This window comes from Lynx rufus, unplaced genomic scaffold (assembly GCF_022079265.1).
Source record: "Lynx rufus isolate CCGP_SWC_20201006 ecotype Redwood Valley unplaced genomic scaffold, mLynRuf1.p SCAF_10, whole genome shotgun sequence".
In the NCBI taxonomy this organism is placed as follows: domain Eukaryota; kingdom Metazoa; phylum Chordata; class Mammalia; order Carnivora; family Felidae; genus Lynx; species Lynx rufus.
In genome coordinates this window covers 53908039-53916310 of record NW_025814824.1, presented here as the reverse complement: position 1 = coordinate 53916310, position 8272 = coordinate 53908039, and the positions used below count along the sequence as shown (strand labels likewise).

Genomic DNA, 8272 nt, shown 5'->3' with positions numbered 1-8272 from the left:
AATCTTCCTGTTAATCTAAAATTGTTCTAGAAAATAGTATAGCAAGAACTTCAAAATGATTATCCACTTGGATTCTTTGTAATATCTTTCTCATGCAACATCTCTCTTATGCAATATCATATTGGCCTTCCCAGCATGAAGTTAATGTGCTTATCCCTGAAACTAAGCCCCTGAATTTCGTGGGAGTGTTCCTCCTGACTCTTCTCTTTCCACATTCAATGCTTAAGTCTCACTGTTGCCTACTAAGATTCAAATTCAAATTTGGCTCCTCATGCTGCCTCACTTCCCATCCTTGGAATCTCCCTAAAGCTTCCTGTAGCCACTCACTCTGCCCTCATACCTCCCACTTGGCCTCTGGTGGAAGAATAGGAGAGAAGGAAATAGATGCTGGTCCCTTGAATGTATAAAAAGGTGATGTAATTTAAATGTTAATTGTGTCCAAGAATTTTAACCATGCAAGAAGTATTGAGTATCTACTCTATAACCAAGCTCTTAACAGACATTTGTTTTGATTTGGTTTCATTTCTTTTTCACATATATGTTGAGTATTTTTCTTACTAGCTGAGTAGTTTATCAATTTTCTAAACTAAATAGTTATTATCTTCTAATAACGGGGAAATGAAAGGGTCCTCAGGTCTGATTTAGCCAGGCATCAATGAGCAATAAACCTTTGGTCGTTGATGACTATGCTAGTTATTCAATTTAATTGCACTATTTTAGTGTATGCTGTGTGTTGCACCCTCATGTTACTTTTCAGAACTGAAGGAATGATTCTACTGGTTGCTGCAGTGCTGCAGATACAGACAGCCTATCTCAGTCTGTTTGGGCTGCTATAACAATTACCATGTGTTGGGTGGCTTATAGACAACACTTATTTCTACAGTTGTGGAGGCTGGGAAGTCAAAGATCTTGGCAACAGCAGATTCAGTGTGGTGGCTGGTAAGAGTCCATTTCTTGGTTTATAGATGGTGCTGTCACCTCATGGGGTGGAAGGGACAAGCTAGCTCTCTGGCGTCTCTTTTTCAGAAGCCCTAATCCCAATCAGAATTGAGCTCTCATGACCTAACACCTCCCAAAGGCCCCACCTCCTAAAATCATCACCTTGTGGATTAGAATTTTGGCGTATGAATTTGGTGCAGGGGATATAAATCTACAGACTATAGCACAGCCTTATCTGCCAATTCTCTGCGAGTTGCCTTCAGCCAAGGAGAGCCACTTTTCCTCTGGTCATACTTTCTTCTGAAACCTGGGACTGGTTATATAAACCTTGCTCCATGTCCCAACATGAGAAAGCTCTGAAGGACCATTCTTGCTTTATAGCCCCTTGTGGAATGGCAGAGGCCTTGTATGACTCATCGCAGTCCAGTTTCTTCCTCAGCCTAATTTTATTTCTTCCTGTTTCCCTTCAAGAACACACCCTAGTAAGCTCTCTGTACTCAAATAAACCTCAGAGTTTGTATATTAGGAAATTCAACTCATTACAGACAGTGCCAGATATGGGTCCAGAAAGATGTGAAGGGATTTTGGAACTGTATCTACAGCCAGGTGCTGGCAAGGAGAATCCAGGTAGTTGGTTTGAGTATGAGTAGACATTAGCCCAAGGTAGCAATGTGGTTGCTCAGACTTTCGCTGGTAGTGAAGTGAATGTTATACTTGAGAACAAGTTAGTAATGTGCTAGATGTATCAGTCTGTGAGACATTTAGGAGAAAGAGTAATGAAAAAGAAGATACTTGTTGGTGGGAGTAATTGATGTTCTGAAGAAAGATAATAAAAATGGCAAGTGACTAATCAACTAAAAGCTTAGAGTAAAAGCCATTGGACCTTCTTGGGGTCATATAAAGAGATCCCAGCATCCCTATAGCTTGAGATCAAGAAAAGTTGAGAGTCAGGTCCAGAGCTATCCGTAAGTGTAAAAGGGCTTCAAGAAGCTTTATATGCTCGATCTGGACAGGTCTCCAGTGGTGAGGAAAGCACCCTGACTAGGGAAGAAAGGAACTCTGTGCATGAGATCAGGGTATTCGGGTTTATACACCTGAAAGTCTTTAATATCCATATCACGTAAGTCTCTGAGGAAGCAGAAGTGGCCTACTCCTCCTTGGTAAGCTAGCGCTCTTCCTAGCTTTAAGATGATAGAGGAGTTTGTGGTGACAAGGCAGCATTAATCTTTCAAGATCTGTTTCCATCTCTTCTCCTGGCGACGGACCAGTAATTTGGTCTATCCTCCTTGAAATCCTATCTCAAATTTATGAGAGTATATGGATGTTAAGATAAATGAGAATCGGGCTAAGGACCATGTACTGAGCCAGGCAGCACTGTTATTGTAGATCTTATTTATCAAGTGAGGAGTAACCAACCTGATGCTTCTTGAAATCTTTTGTCATGAGCTTATTTTAAGCCTCAGTCCCTCAGCTGATATTTGATCAATTGGGCATTGCAATGCTTCAATCCAGAAATGATTGAGAAAATAATTTTTAAGCAATTTTGTGTGATTTCTTTGATAATTTGATTAAAGTTAGGAATTCTTTTCATCACAAATTTCAAATGCACACATGCACCTGAAATATGTGTCATTTTGAGGTTACAAATGAACATCAAGTAAAAAATACTGATTTAGGGCAACTTAGGTTTAAACATACTTAATATCTCAAATTAATATTTGATCTTTTTAAAGGTTATTCATAGAAAATCAGAGATGCACTGGAATAGATATGTTGGGGCTCATGCTGATATTCTCTTATTTGGAGGAAGTGTTTCAGCTGTGCATTTTGTTCCTGAGATATTAAAAAGGTGATAATGTCACTGTACTACTACCAGAAAAGATGATTTATTTAATTGGACAATAAGATAATGTGATTAGTATAATTTTCCAGAAAGGCAAGAGTGGTCCATTTAAGGTTCATTTCCCACACCATCCTTTTACATTTGAATGAGGGTTAATAAAGAAGAGAATAAAAATGAAATATGAGGATTTTTAGCAGTCTGTTAAAAAGAAAAGCATTTGTCATACTGAATTACCAGTTTCTTGATTTTACTATTTTAAGACCCCCAAAGCATTCTAGTTCACTAACCTGTGCCTTGACAATATACTCACTGCAGTAAATTTTTCATTGTAAAGACGTTTTATAAAGAACTTGACCCGTATCATTATATGATGTCTTTTCTTAATAATTTAACAAACACTGACTTCCTGGTGTGAAATGAGCCAATTAAAGTCATTTTAAAAATGCATAAGTATCTCTGGGTTGCTTTCAATTTTAAATAAGAGCAGTATATAATATCCTGCAGCTTAGTTTTTCTGTTTGAAAATGTAGCTAATCTGACCACAGTTATTGTTCTCTATCACATATCCCAATTGAATTAACATTTCAGGTCTTCTGTGATCTTGTTTTCTAAGTTGGTTTACTAAAGAGATAAGTCCTTCTGAACAATTCCATCTTCCAGTCAACTTGAAAAGCTCTGATCATATATACTCATGGTTTTTATTCTTTGTTCCTTTCTATTATATTTATCAAGGGAAATATAAACAACATTAGAGCAAATATTCATTTTTAACTTAGTGGGCATAATGTGAAAGAAGATTCCAGCTTCAGTTGATCTCAGAGATTGACCTTGAACTTGGGAATAAAAGTATCCTAAAAAACTGGAAAAAAAAATCATCTGAAAGGAAGAGTCAGTTGATAAGTGTGGCCTAGTACTCAAACTCTGCTCCTAGAAGGGACATTAGGATTTTTACTAGGGATGCTTGCTTTGGCAGTGCATATGCTAACGTTGGAATGATACAGAGAAGGTTAGCCTGGCCACTGTGCAAAGATGATATGCAAATTTGTGACAGGTTCCACATTAAGTTTTTGTTTTTGGTTTTGTTTTGTTTTGTTATGAGTGCAATGAAAATAGGAAGGCCAGCTACCTTTGAGACCCTGCCTAAATCCTGGGAACCGTAAATGCTTATGTGTTAAATCTCAAAAGCCCAGGTATCTAATTGTATCATTGCTTCTACTGAAAATATATGAGTAGAGAGAGAGAATGATGAATGGCAGCATACCTAATTCTATGCAGGTTTTTTTTTGGTTCTGCTTCCTTCCTGGAGCTAAATGGGGGTGCGGTGGCGGGGGGGAGGGAGGGGAAAGGGGCTCAGTCACATGGTCTAGCCAAGGAGGTAAGTTTAACATAGCTTTTGGATTGAAGTGAAAACTTCAGAATCAAGGTGAGACCCTGTTGTCTTTCTTTATGTCAGCTTCTGCAATGCTTGAAAAAAGCAAGTACAGTATTTTCTTAAAACTGGAAGGCCCTGTGATTCATTTCCAAAGACATTGGAAAGAGCAATTCAGCAGAACCCCTCAGCCTGGCAAATAGTCCCTGATGAGCAGGCAGTAGGGGCAAGCTTTGTCCTTATATGCATGCTTCCTGTTACTGTGTAAATCGGGTCACCTAGTAACATCTAACGCTGATTTACCTCTTGTTTAACTTCCAGTGAATCCGTGTCTGTGTCTTGAGAAGCAGCTAGGATTTATTTGTAAATATAGGAAATGTAGTTTTACTCTGTTGGCTATAGGAAGTTCTATGCTACTTCTTGATAGGAATTAAAACACTGATAGGAAAAGACAGAATTATTTCTCCTCCTTCACTGTAGTGCACAGCAGAGTCACAGGAGTGCAAAGATTACAGGGAATCTTTGGCAGAAGCTAAGTGCAAGCAGCAGTGGAGCAGAAAAGATGTTTGGCAGAGGGACCTGGATGAGACAGTAGTGCGTAAGGAAGTAGCATTGCTGAGCATAAATAGTGAGACTTATGCGGATGAAGTGAATTGAGAAACAGTAATAGTACCTTGCAGAAGTATCTGTGTCTTTCAGGAACTGCAGCATCCAATGAAAGTAACATAGGTGTCCAGCAGTAGGGATGGTGGTAACCAGGGAGTGTGGTGGTATGTTACAGTCTGAAAAGCAGAGGCCATCTGAAGCAGAAATTAGCGTGGGGAGAATATATACCACCACCACCAATAGTAGAGATTTGATATTACACTTCATGAGAATATGATAAGGTGTCTGTGGCATAGGCTCCATAATGTATTGCTTCTGGCTGCTTCCCCGAAGTACAGTTCCTTTTCTCAGTTGAATCCTTCTTAAGTAAAATGAGTACCATGACCCTGTTATTGTTTCCGTTTTATTAAGGGTTCTCTTTAGATTTTGTACATATACTGTGCTATGAAGACTTGTGTCCCCTCCAAATTCACGTGTTGAAATTTTAACCCCCAAAGATGTTGGTAGACATGGGGCTTTTTGGAGCTACTTAAGTCATGAGGGTGGAGTCCTCATTAATGAATTAGGGCCTTTATAAAAGAGAATCCAGTGGAATCGAGTGCCCTTCCACCATGGGAGGATGTGGCAAGATGATAGTATCTAAGAACCAGAAAGTAGGACCTCAATAGACACTGAATCTGCTGATGCCCTCATGTTGAACTCCTGGGATCCAGAACTATGAGAAATAATCTTCTGTTATTTGTAATCTACACAGTTTGTGGTTTTTTTTTTTATAGTAGCCCAAATGGACTGAGGCAATATAAAAGAGCCCTCAGATGTTAAAAAAACAAAAACAACAAAAGTACACAAAACAAAACACAGAACAACAACAAAATGAGTGAACTGGATTGGATGGTTCTCCTGAAGGGTGTGGCAACAAATCTCTCTGTGTCTGAATAAAAATTACCCATTTCCTGTTCTCTAAAGTAAGAAGTTATATTTTCTTCCTGATCGACCAGAGGACACTGTTTATAATTTATAAAAAACATGATGGGTTATGTGAATAAAACAAGCAAACGTAAGTGTTAACCTTTAATTTTAGGCTTTTGAGGATCCTCCACTAGGTGCTATAACTAAGTTTTAACATCTTTACTTAACATCTACATCATAGGAAGCACTGAGTGTCTGTACATTTTAAGGAAAACTACCAATGATCATGAAATATATTAGTATATTAGTATCCATATTTCATAATTGAGAAAACAAATATTCAAAAACATTGAATGCAGAAATATATATATGTATATGATTTGGTACTAATAAATACATCATATTTATAAATTTGAGACAATTATGAGAAATATACAGTGAATGCAGAAATATATATATTTCTCATAATTGTGTCAAATTTTCACTTTGCTTTGATAGCAAAAATTTGGCTTAGCTCAGTTTGTACATGGCTCTGTCTTTTCATTAACCCACCATTCATTTGGACTTAGCTAAGCCATGTTAGCTGTCATTGATGAGAAAAGAGCTTTATGTGAATTATTCATTAGGATGAGTGGGGAAGCATTCCACTCCTGAAACAGTGTTTTTGCTACCTAATACAGGATTTTATGGCAGCTGTCCACCTCCACAGGTATTTGTGCAATCTGGCTACCGCCAGTTTTATTAAAGAGCTTTCTCAAAAATAAAACTAGCTCACTTCTTTATATTTAAATTTTTTCTTTATAATTACTCTATTGAGAAAGTTGTCCTGTAATTGTATTACTTTGCAGGGCTTTTCTGTGAAATGATGTGGTGGCAACACTTTGCTTTAATCTTCTGGTGTAAGACTGGTTATGGCATTTGATGGTATGTGTGGGTGTATTTTGTGCGAAGAGTAAGGTGTAATATGGTATACTCACAATGTAGTTGGGGCATTGAGTTGGAAGGTATTGCAGATTGGCTTTCTCAGGAAGCTGACTCTGAAATGGCAAGGAACACTCAGGAATATGATTAGGGAGAGTTCTGTTGAGAATGAATAACACCTGTAGAGAGGAGGAGACAGAAGTAGGGTTGAGCAGAGGGTAACTCAGACGGCAATGCAGGATGGAGGCACAATTGAGCTTCAGCTGAGCTGAATGTTCAGCATTGTTCTGGACTGGAGTCAAAGTGCCTGGCCTTTGTATCTGTGCATGGAGTGGGGGCAGGCTGCACCCAGGAAGGTGGTGGGCTTGGGGAGATGTCTTTATCTGTGAGCACAGATCTTCTCAGACACACGGATCTGAAGTTTAGGAGAATGGTATGATAAAGATTTGAGATTCATCAATATACAGATATAATTGCTCATATGGAATGAATAAAATTAGCTAAGGAGAGTGTGAAGAGAGAGAGAAGGTCATCCCAAAAAAGCAAAGCTAGCATAATTTCATTTGTTGTTACTTACTTTCGAATCAGGGAGATATTTAAAGTCCTGTCTTTATTTTATTCACATGTTCTATTAACAATTATAGGAGAAAAGGAAACACCATTTGTCAAAAATACCATATAATTCTCAAAGAGAGAGTGCTCAGTAAATATAAATATGAAACAGAGACATGAAGTAATGTAAGTAGTCCAGAAGGGAAGAGCACATTGTTAGGAGTGATGATATAGGGTAGTTATGGTATGCAGTGAAAGAACAGTATTGCATATGACTGGTTACTACACGAACAGATCTTCAGACTAGATTCTTGTGTTTGGGATCTTGATTCTGTTGATTGACTGCAAACTGTTGGAATCATAAGTGAGTTCTCTGTGTTATATTTTTCTGAATGTTCAGTCTGCTTCATCTCCTGTTTTTATTCATTTGGAAAAAGGACTATGTCAGAACAAGATAGGGCATTCTCTAAAGCACTTTGGGGTAAAACTGCAATAGTTGTGCTAATATTTTTTCTATTTCCTCTTCAGTTTCCTTGCTCTTAAGTTTTTTTGATGCTTGTTTTTGTTTTTTTGTATCTCCATAGGCATTTTGAAATTAAACCTTCTGAACTGGGTGTTATAATTACTTCTGATTAATACAGCATCTCATTAAGCCTTTAAGTCTTTTCATTTTCTTCTAAAATGATTCAGTTCCCAAACAAATACTGATAAGGTTAAGAGGTCTTTTTATTATGAAAGTTTGAAAAACAGTATTCTAATATACATATATATCTCAACTGTCATGTGCCAGAGGGTAATTTAAATGAAGACTGTTATTTTGATTTTATTCCCCACTCCTATCCTTGGGCAATGTATGTTTCGTGTTTTAAAAAAGAGCTTCTGTGGAAATCTCTCAATGTATTGCAGAAGCATTTGATAGAGTGACTTGTGGTCAGATTTATATTGGTCCTATGCAGTGCACTTCACTTAAATCTTAGTAACTTTAAATCAGGTCAGTAATTTTCTTAATTTAGGGAGATGCTAATATTGAAACTAAAAATGGTTTTTGGCTGAATTAAACAAATTGTTATTACCTGCTAATAACATGCATCAAAGTTAAGTGTTTAGTGATAACCTGAGGGCCACATGATATA

At 37.5% G+C, this 8272-nt stretch overlaps 1 non-coding gene across 1 annotated transcript; it reads left to right on the top strand.

Annotated features, from left to right (window-relative positions):
* Positions 1 to 3741: 3741 nt before the first annotated feature.
* On the top strand, positions 3742 to 3846 carry LOC124505262 (U6 spliceosomal RNA). The gene has a single exon (XR_006960595.1). It is a non-coding gene; the product is annotated as a U6 spliceosomal RNA (small nuclear RNA).
* Positions 3847 to 8272: the final 4426 nt, after the last annotated feature.